We start from the raw sequence: 12,906 nt of genomic DNA on the forward strand, positions 1-12,906 counted from the left end.
AGGGTCCTGGGATCGAGCCCCGCATCGGGCTACCTGCTCAAGTGGGGAGCCTGCTTCTCCCTCTCCCTCTGCCATTCTCTCCACTTTTGCTCTCTGGCTCTATCTCTCTGTCAAATAAATAAATAAAATCTTAAAAAAAATAAAAATAAAAATAAATAAATAAATATGTATTTTCCCTGTACTGTGGTAGATGTACCATGATTAAGAAGATTGGGTTGCCCTTAAATATTCAATTCTGATTACATAATTTTAAATGACCTCAATGAAGAAGAAAGGAGGGAGGTATCTGAGGAAGGCAGTATAATATTATGAGATATTTTCTGATTAGTTCAGATTTTAAGACAAAATTTACAAATGATGGAAATAAGGAAATACGACTAAGGATGAATAGAGAGAATATCATAAATCTGTAAAAACACTAAAGTCCCAAATGAGTTGAGAATTGTAAATCTGCTGAGGACAAATAAAAAAGTTTCATAAATCATATTTAGAGCAAAAAGATAACGGAAGAGTTAGGTCTGATGCTGGTGCTGACTCTGTAATGTGAACAAGTGGCAGAGTAAGCAGAATCTTGAGTCTCTCTTCCATGTCAAGGGGAATGTTTTCATATTTGAAAAAGGTAAAACCATGGTGGGCTAGAAGGAACTGGAGCCCAAGATGAATGAGAAAAGCAGTACCTAAGTTGTGCGAAGGTCTAAATAATTTCAGTCAACTAGACTGCATGAATTGTGTCCAGTGTACTCAGTCCAGAATGAATAGTTGAATATTTGTTATTTTGAAAATCAAAGAGGGTTGCCTGGGTGGCTCAGTCAGTTAAGCGCCGGCCTTCGGCTCAGGTCATGATCCCGGGGTCCTGGGATGGAGTCCCGCATTGGGCTCCCTGCTCAGCAGGAGCCTTCTTCTCCCTCTCCCACTGCCTGCCGCTCCCCCTGCTTGTACTCTCTCTCTCTGTCAAACAAATAAAATCTTAAAAAAAAAAAAAAAGAAAATCAAGGAGAATGACACCAAGTTCAGATATCAGCAAATACAGTGGCAACTTCCCAAAAGAAGAAGATGGAGCTCTTTCCTGTCTTGCAAGATGGCGGGTGAAAAAGCTGACAAGCCCGATACTAAGGAGAAAAATCTGGAGCCAAGAAGGCTGATTCTGGTGGCAAGGTCAAGAAGGGTAACCGCGAAGCTAAAATACCAAAGAAGGAGAAGCTCCACTGCAAGCCCTGTCCTAGTCAGAGGAATTGGTGGATATTCCCAATATGCTGTGTATTCCAGAAAGGCCATGTACAAGAGGAAGTATTCAGCAGCTAAATCCAGGGTTGAAAAGAAAAAGAAGGTTCTTGCTACTGTCACAAAACCAGTTGGTGGTGGCAAGAATGGTGGTACCCGAGTGGTTAAACTTTGCAAAATGTCTAGGTATTGTCCTACTGAAGATGTGCCTCAAAAGCTGTTGAGCCACGGCAAAAAAAACCTTGCAGTCAGCGTGTGAGAAAACTGCGAGCTAGCATCACTCCTGGCACCATTTTGATCATCCTCACTGGGCGCCATAGAGGCAAGAGGGTGGTTTTCCTGAAGCAACTGAGCAGTGGCTTGCTAGTTGCGACCAGACCTCTGGCCCTCATTCGGGTTGCTTTGCTTAGAACACCAGAAATTTGTCATTGCCACCTCCACCAAAATTGGTATCAGCAGTGTGAAAATCCCAAAACACCTCACTGATGCTTACTTCAAGAAGAGGCTGCATAAACCCAGACACCAGGAAAGTGAGATCTTCAACATGGAGAAAGAGAAATGTGAGATTACAGAGCAGCGCAAGGTTGATGGGAAAGCTATGGACTCACAAATTCGGCCAAAAATCAAAGCTGTTCCTCAGCTTCAGGGCTACCTCCCCTCTGTGTTTTCTCCCACAAATGGAGTTTACCCTCACAAATTGGTGTTCTGAATTTCTTACAAAAAGGGATGCCTGGGTGCCTGGGTGGCTCAGACCCGTTAAATGTCTGACTTCGGCTCAGGTCATGATCTCAGGGTCCTGGAACGGAGGCCCATGTTGGGCTCTGTGCTTAGGGAGCAGTTTGTTTCTCCCTCTCCCTCTGCCCCCCCTCCTCTGGCACTCCCCCCCCTCAAATAAATAAATAATTAAAATAAATAAATAAAATATTTTTCAGAGAACTAATTAAATAACCGATCCATTAAAAGAAAAAAAGAAGAGGGTGGAGTACTCAAACCTGATTTTGCTCCCGGGCAAGATTCAGGAAAGGATTATTCAAAGTATCATTTATGTGCTCTTACCAAGTAAACACATTATTAGAAGTGAGAGTTTGCTAGGGACATGTATTTTCAGATTAACCTTTCTTTCTTTTGATAGGATTAATGAATTTGTGAAAAAGTGAAATAAATCCTGACTTCTACAAGGTTTTGGAATAGTTTCCTTATTACATCTTCTAGATTCCAAGGTCCTCGAGTGCAAGGGATTATGCTTCATTTGTCTTTGGGTCCCTAATGCCTGAAACAGTTCTTTTTCTTTTTTTTTTTAAGATTTTATTTATTTGACAGGGAGAGACACAGCGAGAGAGGGAACACAATCAGGGGGAGTGGGAGAGGGAGAAGCAGGCTTCCCGTGGAGCAGGGAGCCCGATATGGGGCTCGATCCCAGGACCCCAGGGATCACGACCTGAGCCAAAGGCAGACGCTTAATGACTGAACCACCCAGGTGCCTACAGGAACAGTTCTTAATAGTTTGCTATAGTCTGTGCTCTGGATAAGTAAGTATATTAATTGAATGAAGGATGCAGAAGTATGGCTCAGATGCTGGTACAATTGAGTGGTTACTGGTTAGACAATTTTTTTTAAAAAATATTGCTGATATCACATTTCCAACTTTTTAAAAATTTTTATTTTATTTTTAAGATTTTATTTATTTATTTTGACAGAGAGACACACAAAGAGAGGGAACACAAGCAGGGGGAGTGGGAGAGGGAGAAGCAGGCTTCCCGCCGAGCAGGGAGCCCGATGTGGGGCTCAATCCCAGGATCCTGGGATCATGACCTGAGCCGAAGGCAGAAGCCCAACGACTGAGCCACCCAGGCTCTCCCTGGTTAGACAGTCTTGCCTAAAAGATCCAGCCAATGGATAGATATCAAACTAGACAAATGAGAAATTCAAACTGTGAAATAATAGGTAAAGCACAATACCAATTTGGTTTTGAAAATGATATATTTGCGTGGAATAATAACGGGAAAATCTTTATGTATTTCAGAAGGGAGTTTATGGCTAGTATGTCTCTTCTAGTGAACAATCAATATTCAGTGAAATTAAAAATTTGACTCCTGAGGGCGCCTGGGTGGCTCAGTTGGTTAAGCGACTGCCTTCGGCTCAGGTCATGATTCTGGAGTCCCGGGATCGAGTCCCACATCAGGCTCCCTGCTCGGTGGGGAGTCTGCTTCTCCCTCTGACCTTCCCCCCCTCATGCTCTCTCTCAAATAAACAAATAATATCTTAAAAAAAAAATTTTGACTCCTGAGTATGTATCTCTTCATTGATCCTTAAGGAGACAGAAATGAGAATATTTATCATATTTTTAAAAATTTTGTTTGTAGCAAAGGACAGGAAGCAACATAGGGGCAGTACCTTAGACCTGGGTAAGAGGTTTGCGACAGGTAAATATAGCAGCTGAGGAACTTTGGCAAAAATGAACAATTCATATTACTAAATGTGTACGTGTGGTTTAGACATGTGTGCTTAAAATTAAAATGGAAAGCTGATGCTTTAAATTGGACACTGAAAGAATTATGAATAGCTTTACTTTCATAAAAATATGTTAAAAGTTTAGTTAAATTTTCAGAAAACTGAATTTAAAATTCAGCTTTATTTAAACAATTTTGGCTGAATACTCTAATATCTATTAATTATAATTTATGTTGTATTTTAATATAATAAATAATTTTGGATACTTTAGAAGAAAAAAGACTTTTTTGAAAATAGTATATGATATTTCATTTTAATTTTTACTTTTACATGTATTTTAACTTTCTTTTTAAAGATTTTATTTATTTATTTGAGAGAGAGAGAGAGCACAAGTTGGGGGGGAGGGGCAGAGGAAGAGGGAGAAGCAGACTTCCTCCCCGACCAAGGAGCTGGGCTCAACAACAACACAGGGTTTGGGCCTCTATCCCAGGACCCTGAGATCATGACCTGAGCTGAAGTCAGACACTTAACTGACTGAACCACCCAGGCGCCCCTGTATTTTAACTTTTAAAATGAAAATATATTTAAGTTGTGTAAAATCTGAATATATTACAGATTATTTTTTAATTTGGATTGTTGAGAATAAATACAAGTCAAGGTCATCACAAATATAGAAAATACAAAGTGGAGCTCAAAAAGAAAAAATGAAAAGAAATGAAATAGAAAGTCTTTTTTTTTCCTGTAAAGTAAATTTTATGCCCATCTTGGGGATAGAACCCACGACCCTCTGAGACTGAGAGTAGCATGCTCTGCTGACAGAGCCAGCCAGGCTTACTAAAATAGGAAGTCTTTTTTGTTCTTGTTGTTCACACTCTTCTTCTTTTTTTTTTATTTTTTTTATTTTTTTTATTTATTTGACATAGAGAGAGGGAACACAAGCAGAGGGAGTGGGAGAGGGAGAAGCAGGCTTCCCGCTGAGCAGGGAGCCTCATGCGGGGCTCGATCCCAGGACCCTGGGATCATGACCTAAGCTGAAGGCAGACGCTTAACGACTGAGCCACCCAGGCGCCCCGTGACTCATCAGTCTTACACAACACCCACCGTTCACCGCAACACATACCCTCCCCAATGTCCATCACCCAGACACCCTATCCCCCCCCCCTCCACTCCAGCAACCCTCAGTTTGTTTCCTAAGATTAAGAGTCTCTTATGGTTTGTCTCCCTCTCTGGTTTCATCTTGTTTCATTTTTCCATCTCTTCCCCTATGATCCTCTGCCTTGTTTCTTAAATTCTGCATATCAGTGAGATCATATGATAATTGTCTTTCTCTGATAGACTTATTTCACTTAGCATAATACCCTCTAGTTCCATCCACATGGTTGCAAATGTCTGCCTTCATTTTTCAAGCAAAAGTAAAGAGCACAGACTCTAGAAACGGAAGGTCTGGATTCAAATTTCTCTTTACTGCTTGTTAGCTATAGCACATTGGGAAAATTACTTGACTGATCTCTTTGAGTTTTCTCATCTGTAAAGTGGGAATCATAATAGTACTTATGTTTTGGGTTATTGTGAAGATTGGTCGATTTAATACATGCAAAATGCTTAGAACAGTATTTGGCAGACAGTAATTTATCACTTATTCTTTGCTTAATGATGTAGAAATCTAGGACTTTGAGCCAATCCTTTTGAGTTAATCCAAAGATATTTCTTTCTTTTACCCTTATCTGCAGAGAAATGCAAGTCAGTATCCTTAATTTGCACATTGAAATGTAAATCTTACTCCATATATTCTAGTGGCTTAAGCCCTTGAATGTCCTTTCAGTCTCCTCATGAATCTCTGCTTCTGGGTTTTCATTCATGTTGTGAGCCTTGTTAAAACAACAGCAACAGGGGCACCTGAGTGGCTCAGTTGGTTAAGCATCCAACTCTTCATCTCAGCTCAGGTCTTGATCTCAGGGTCATGAGTTCATTGGGCTCCATGCTGGGTGTGGAGCCTACTTAAAAAAACAACACGGGGGCGCCTGGGTGGCTCAGTCAGTTAAGTGGCTGCCTTCAGCTTGGGTCATGATCCTGGGATTCTGGGATCGAGTCCCACGTCCGGCTCCCTGCTCAGTGGAGAGCCTGCTTCTCCCTCTCCCTCTGCCTGCCACTCTGCCTACTTGTGCTCTCTCTCTCTCTGTCAAATAAAATAAATAAAATCTTTAAAAAAAAAAACCACTCCTTTCTCATTGTAAAAGTAATACATCCTATTGAGAAACTTTGGGAAATATAGATTAGCAGGCAAAAAAATTGCCTATAATCTCAGCAACCAGATATGCCAATTTTATTTATTTCTTCTTATTTTTTTTTTAAGTTTTATTTAAGTAATCTCTACACCCAACATGGGGCTCAAACCCATGACCCCAAGATCAAGAGTTTCATGCTCCTACAATTGAACCAGCCGGGTGCCCCCAGATACGCCAATTCTAAAATTGCTGTTCATATTCTCTTAGTCTTTTTTCTATGCAGGTGTATATATAGCTTACCAAACTGTAATTACACTATAAATACTGGTTTGTAATCAGTCTTTTCACTTAACAGTGTATTGCGAACATCTTTATATGTGATTAAACGGTTTTCCATTGCATCATTTTAATGGTTGCACAGTATTCCATTATATGGATGCACAATACCCTAACTTATTCTAGCAGTCCCCTGCAAGTAGGAATTAAGATTATTTCCTCTTTCTTTTTTACTTGCTATCACACTTGAGACAGAGGAAAAGAGCCCCTAATATCTGTGTGCTGGTTTGGTACTATCAGCTGGTGATGTTATGACCTGGCCTGGCACTCACAGCCACACCTTGATGCTCTCCTGTTAACATAAATAACTTCACAGAACCCCCATATCAGACAAGGCTGCTCTGTGATTATGATGGACACCTGTTTGAACACAGACAAAACACATGCAGTACATTGTCCAGAATCATGAAAATGACCAAACGTCTCCCTGTCCTGGAAAAATATGAGTTGCTTCTTTAGCATTCCAGCTTTAGCCTCATTTTAGCTTTAGCCTCTTTCCTACATCTAGGTAAGGCTTATTAAGATAACAAATCATGTAATTGTCTCTGTTTCCTGATTTCATTTAATATTGTTCAGCATTGGGTATGTTTCTAATGATCTTTTGGCTGGAGAACATTGGTATAGTCATCCTAGGTTTTGAGTTATTAGATATATTGTGCCTGCAAAAAATATTCCCTGCTAAAGCAATAGGTATTCAAGTGGGATAACCCAAGAGAAATGTTTATTTCTCTAAATTTCTATTTATTTCTATTTCTATAAATTCTTTTTTACCCCTATTTCAATTCAAGTTATCATTAAGCAATATGTTTGCAATGTATTACCCTGGGTTTCCTCAGAAATACCTTTTCTCTCATTTTACATTATATTTTGACTTTGTCACATTACAAAAAAAAAAAGAGGGGCGCCTGGGTGGCTCAGTCGTTAAGCATCTGCCTTCGGCTCAGGTCATGATCCCAGGGTCCCAGGATCGAGCCCCACATCGGGCTCCCTGCTCCGTGGGAAGCCTGCTTCTCCCTCTCCCACTCCCCCTGCTTGTGTTCTCTCTCTCACTATGTCTCTCTCTGTCAAATAAATTAAAAAAAAAAATCTTAAAAAAAAAAAGTCATGGTCAAACGTAGCATACCTTTGTATTTTCTATAACACTTTTATAAAAATACATGTAATAATTTCATAGTAAAGTGCTAGGAAAAAAGTTGATCTCTTTTTGTGGTAGCTGTTCTCCAAAGAAGACTCCAATAAATCATGCTTCCTGATATTCAGACCCTTGTGTAGTAGTCCCTCCTACAAGGAATCTGGCAGGCCTGTGACTTGTTTTTAAAAATAAAATGTGGCAAAAGTGACATTGTGTCAATTCTAGGCCTACTGTTTAAAAAGACTGGTAGCTTCCACTTCTGCTTTCTTGGAATGCTCACTTTTGGGAGCTCAAAGCTCATGTCAGAAGTCCAGCTACCCTGCTGAAGAAGCAATATGAAGAGACCAAGTGGAGAAGGCTACGTGGAGAGGAAGAGACAGAGGCCCAGAAACCGCATGGATAGAGAGGCCCAGCCCTCCTATTCCAGCTGAGCAATTCTCCCAACTCTCTACCAGTGTGCCACAATTGTGAGTGTCCTCTAGAACCTCTCCAGGCAGTTTGAGCTCCCAGATGCGGAACACAAAACCATCTAGCTGATGAGCCCAGTTGACCCATGGGATCATAAGTGGGCCATAATTAGCTGGTTGTTGTTTAAAACCACTAAGTTTTAGGGCAGTTTGTTATGCAGTAAGAGGCATACTTCCTTATGATCTGGTGAGAATGTTGCCATTTCTTCTTTTCCTTATCTTGAAAACTGTGTGATTCATGGTGATTTTCCTTCCTGCCTTCACTTCCAGGAAACTCAGAACCTTTTGTACTCATTTTGAGTTTCTTCCCTTTATTAAGTTTTGTTTTGTTTTGGTGTAATCATCCTCTCCTTAACCTCCATCATCATCTCAATTAGCTACTGCCCCTCCCACTTCTGGGTTGAGTGTTTCATTCCTTTGCACTTTGTGGCTGATATGCATCCTTGCATTTAACTAAATATTGTTTCAAATCCTTTGTCAAAGAGGCAAGGTAAAAGCTGGAAATAAATTTATACAGTGAGGGTGCCTGGGTGGCTCAGTTGGTTGAGCGACTGCCTTCGGCTCAGGTCATGATCCTGGAGTCCCTGGATCGAGTCCCGCATCGGGCTCCCTGCTCAGCAGGGAGTCTGCTTCTCCCTCTGACCCTCCCCCCTCTCATGTGCTCTCTCTCAAATAAATAAATAAAATCTTTAAAAAAAAAAATTTTATACAGTGAGTATGGGAGGTGAAAGCATCATGGCTACGGGCATGGGCTTGGAGTTAAGATACAGGTGGCTTTCAATCTGGGCTTTATACCTTACTAGCTGTCAGATCTTGGGCATGACATTTAACTTCTCTGAACCTTAATTTTCTCATCTGTTAAATGATAGTTATAAAAAGTAAACTGAGGCAATGTATGTAAGGTGCATCAACAGTCAGTGCTTGATAAACAAGAAGTAGAGCAAATTCCTTAAGTAACCTAATCAGGATCTAAGAAGACACAACTGCCCAGAGCAACGGGTTAAATCTACCAATGTGAAATTTGTACGCATACATTTAAGACACTAATTTTGGAATTTCAACTCTCCTTTTTATTATCTATGACCTAGGACAAGTTATTTAAACTTTTAAAGCCTTAGTTTCCTCATGGAATAAAATGTTAAAATAGGACTCTTCTTGTTGCCACTGTGAATGAGTCCCCCCAAAATGATTATAAACTATTCCGAATTCCAAAGTGATGGGTAAGATCATCAAATTAGAAGTTGAAGAGGAGGTGGTTGAACATTGGTTTCCCAACTCTTAGCTGACCACACCCCTATCCTGAGAGGAAGGCTGGGAATTAGAATAGCATACTTGGAAAGAACTGTCACTCTAGGTATCCTGTGAGGTCCTGACCCTGAAGTGGGGTCCCCCTCATGGATTACATTTAGTGTCATGTGTCTTTATTCTCCTTTAATCTGGACAGTTCTTCAGCCATTTTTGTCCTTTACGACTTTGGTATTTTTAAGATTATAGGCCATTTATTTTGTAGAACATCTCTTAATATGAGTTTATTAGATGTTTCCTATGACTGGATTGAAATTTTGCATTTTTAGTGGGAATATTTCATGATTGACTATGTGTACGCCTTAACGCTTTACATCAAGAGGTTACATGGTGTCAGTTTGCTCCATTATTCATGTTAACTTTTTTTTTCCTTCTTTTTAAATATGCTTCAGGCCAGATGTGGGGCTTGAACTCACGACGCTGAGATCAGGAGTTGAATGCTCCACCAACTCAGTCAGCCAGCAGCCTCTCATGTTAGCTTTGATTGCCTGGATATTATGGTGTCTGCCAGATTTCTCTACCATAAAGTTATAATTTTCCCATTTTTTTAAAAAAAGATTTTATTTATTTGAGAGAGAGAAAGAGAGCATGCGAATGAGAGAGTGAGAGAGAGCACAAGCAGGGGGAGGAGCAGAGGGAGAAGCAGACTCCCTGCCGAGCAGGAAGCCTGACGCGGGGCTTGATCCCAGGACCCCAGGACCATGACCAGAGTTGAAGGCAGACCCTTAACCGACTGAGCCACCCAGGCGCCCCTAATTTTCCCATTTGTAATGAATAACTATTTTTTTTAAAGATTTTATTTATTTATTTATTAGAGAGCGAGCGAGAGAGAAACAGCATGAGAGAGGAGAGGGTCAGAGGGAGAAGCAGGCTCCCCGCTGAGTCGGGAGCCTGATGTGGGACTCGATCCCAGGACTCTGGGATCATGACCTGAGCCGAAGGCAGTCGCTTAACCAACTGAGCCACCCAGGTGCCCAATGAATAACTATTTTGAAGGAAGATATATTGAGACAATATAAATTTCCTTTTTCCTCATCAAACTTCCACCAATTATGTTTAGCAACCATTGATGATTTTTGCTTGAATCAATAGTGCTATGACAATTGTAGAATGGGAAGTTGAAGTCAACCTATTACATGGGACTGGACATTTTAATTATTGAACTAAGACTGTTTTAGAAGCCTAGACTTTTTATTATCTGAGTGACCAGAAAAGTCACAGGACTTGCCTAAGATTTCATCCCTGAAGAACTGGTTTGAAAGGAAAGGGGAGAAAAGAAAGACAGTTTTTTTTTTTCTTCCCAATTATAACTTGTGAATCCCACCTGTTCAGTCTATCAGCCATACTCATATCTCATACGACATAATAATAGTGCCTACTCAATAGGTTGTTGAGGAAAGCAGGTGAGATAATGCAAGTCAAATGCTAAGCACCTCCTGGCATGCACACCCCTTTGTATTTGTGACTTTGTATTGTGGCTCCCAACAAGAAGTGGAGTCTATGTATCTAGTTCTAATCTGAGCTGGCCTGTTTTTCGTTTTGGCCAATGGAATGTGGCGAAACAAAATTGTGGGAATTCTTAGGCTGGATCTTAAGAGGCCGTGTAGCATCTGCTCTCACTCTCTTGTTGTCCTGACACTAGTGGTAAAGTAGTCTAGACTCCTTGGGGACAAGAGAGCATGTGGAGAGACATGGAGCTGACAGCCAGGACAAACACTAGACATGTGAGTGGGGCCATTTTAGACCACCCAGCAACAGTCAAGCTGCCAAATGATGCATAATGATTCCAGGTAAGACCAGTAGAAGAGCCATACAGCTGAGCTCAGCTCAAATTGTTGACCCTCAAAATTGATGGACCTTGGAAAAGAGAAGGCACAGTGTGGGGGCTGTGGGTGGGGCAGGCCACAGGTGGAACGAAGAGTGATTATGTTTGAGAGTATAGTCCTAAAGGGTAGGACTTAGGCCAAGAAGTGGATGGCACAGGAAGTATGTTTTGGTGGTGGTTGTTGTTGTTTTTAAATATATGCAAGAAATTTAAGCAGAATTTCCCAGAGATAAACTTCCTTTGAAAGTTGTGAGTTTACTATTACTGCAGGAATTAAAAAAAAACGAGCTGGGTGACCTTTCGATGTCAGGGATGATGTAGATGGGATGGACTCAAGTCTTGTGTGATTCCCTTCCCCTCTTACAGTTCTTGGATTCTGAGAAAACTTTGCACATCGGTTTGGCCTGGCAGTTCTGAAAATACTTTCCTTTTAGTATTCACTATAGTAACAATTTTAACAGTTTTCTACAAGTTTACAGTAACAAAGATGATTCATTGCAAACATCTGTCAAAGCTATTCCTTTTTGTCCTTTCATTTTATAAAACTGCGGAGTTTGAGCTCTTATAGTTTTTGGAATCTCTTAAAATTTTTATAAATCCTAATAATTTTATGAATTATAAGACACGTTTTTTCACATGTTGACATCTGTAAAATCAGGATGTATCTGCAATCACCATCAGTCAGGTGGCAGTTATGACAGAGATGTAATTATCTGGGTAACTGTAAATATGGCCATAGCTGTTCAGCTGAGTTAAATGCATTATTGGTACCACATATGTTGAGTGTAATTAATGTTTAGAATGACTTACAAAATGGATGCCAGTAATTTGGTAGATAATCCCAGAGATAATTGGTAGCGCTCTTTTTTTTTTAATATTTTATTTGATTTTTTAAAAGACTTATTTATTTATTTTGGGGGCACGGTGTGGGAGGGGCAGGAGAGGGAGACAGAGAGTCTCTAGCAGACTCCTGGTGGGTCCAATGTGGGGCTGGATCTCACGACCCTGATATCACTACCTGAGCTGAAACTGAGAGTCAGATGCTTAACCAACTACACCACCCAGGCACCCCAAAGTATTTTATTTTTTTTAGGGAATCTCTACACCCAACATTGGGCTTGACCTCACAACCCCAAGATCAAGAGTGGCATGCTCTCCTGACTGAGCCAACCAGGCACTCCAGGGACCATTCTTTTAAGCAATGCTGTATCACCAACATTCCTGATGGAGTGGAGGATGAGATTGTGTAGAAAAAGTCTAATTTAGAGAAAAGCATTGTATCAGAGTTTGATTAGAAGTGATTTTCTTTCATTATAATTCATAAAATAATGACGTGTTTTACAACTGGTGGCATCAATTGATACTGATAAAATACAGTAGCTATTAACTTAGCCTACCAGTGTTAGTGCTTACTATGTGTTGGCCAGGCATAGTAGGAAGGGTTTTACATGGAGTACCTTAGTTTAGTCTTCACTGGAACTCTACAACGTAGGTATGTTTACTACCCACATTTTTACAAATGAGGAAATTGAGGCCCAGAGAAACTAATGTTTCTAGGGTTTTGCCCCTAGCAAGGGATGGAGGCAAGATTCAAATTTAGGCAGTCTAGTTCTAGAGCAAAAGTTTTAAGCACTATATTGTTCTGTTTCCCATGAGCACTTTTTTTTTTTTAAGATTTTATTTATTTGAGAGAGAGACACACAGCGAGAGAGGGAACACAAGCAGGGGGAGTGGGAGAGGGAGAAGCAGGCTTCCCACGGAGCAGGGAGCCCGATGCGGGGCTCAATCCCAGGATCCTGACCAGGGATCATGACCTGAGCCGAAGGCAGACGCTTAATGACTGAGCCACCCAGGAGCCCTCCCATGAGCACTTTTTGGCCCCTGGCATATGCTATCTTATTTTGAAAATTCTTTTTTATATTTTTTGTCTCCCCACCTAGACCA

The 12,906-nt window shown here is 40.7% G+C and overlaps 1 pseudogene; it reads left to right on the top strand.

Annotated features, from left to right (window-relative positions):
• Positions 1–1,078: 1,078 nt before the first annotated feature.
• Positions 1,079–1,930, top strand: LOC118021351 (annotated as a pseudogene).
• Positions 1,931–12,906: the final 10,976 nt, after the last annotated feature.

This window comes from Mirounga leonina, unplaced genomic scaffold (genome assembly GCF_011800145.1).
Source record: "Mirounga leonina isolate KUSES-001 unplaced genomic scaffold, KU_Mleo_1.0 Mir_174, whole genome shotgun sequence".
Classification (NCBI taxonomy): Eukaryota; Metazoa; Chordata; class Mammalia; order Carnivora; family Phocidae; genus Mirounga; species Mirounga leonina.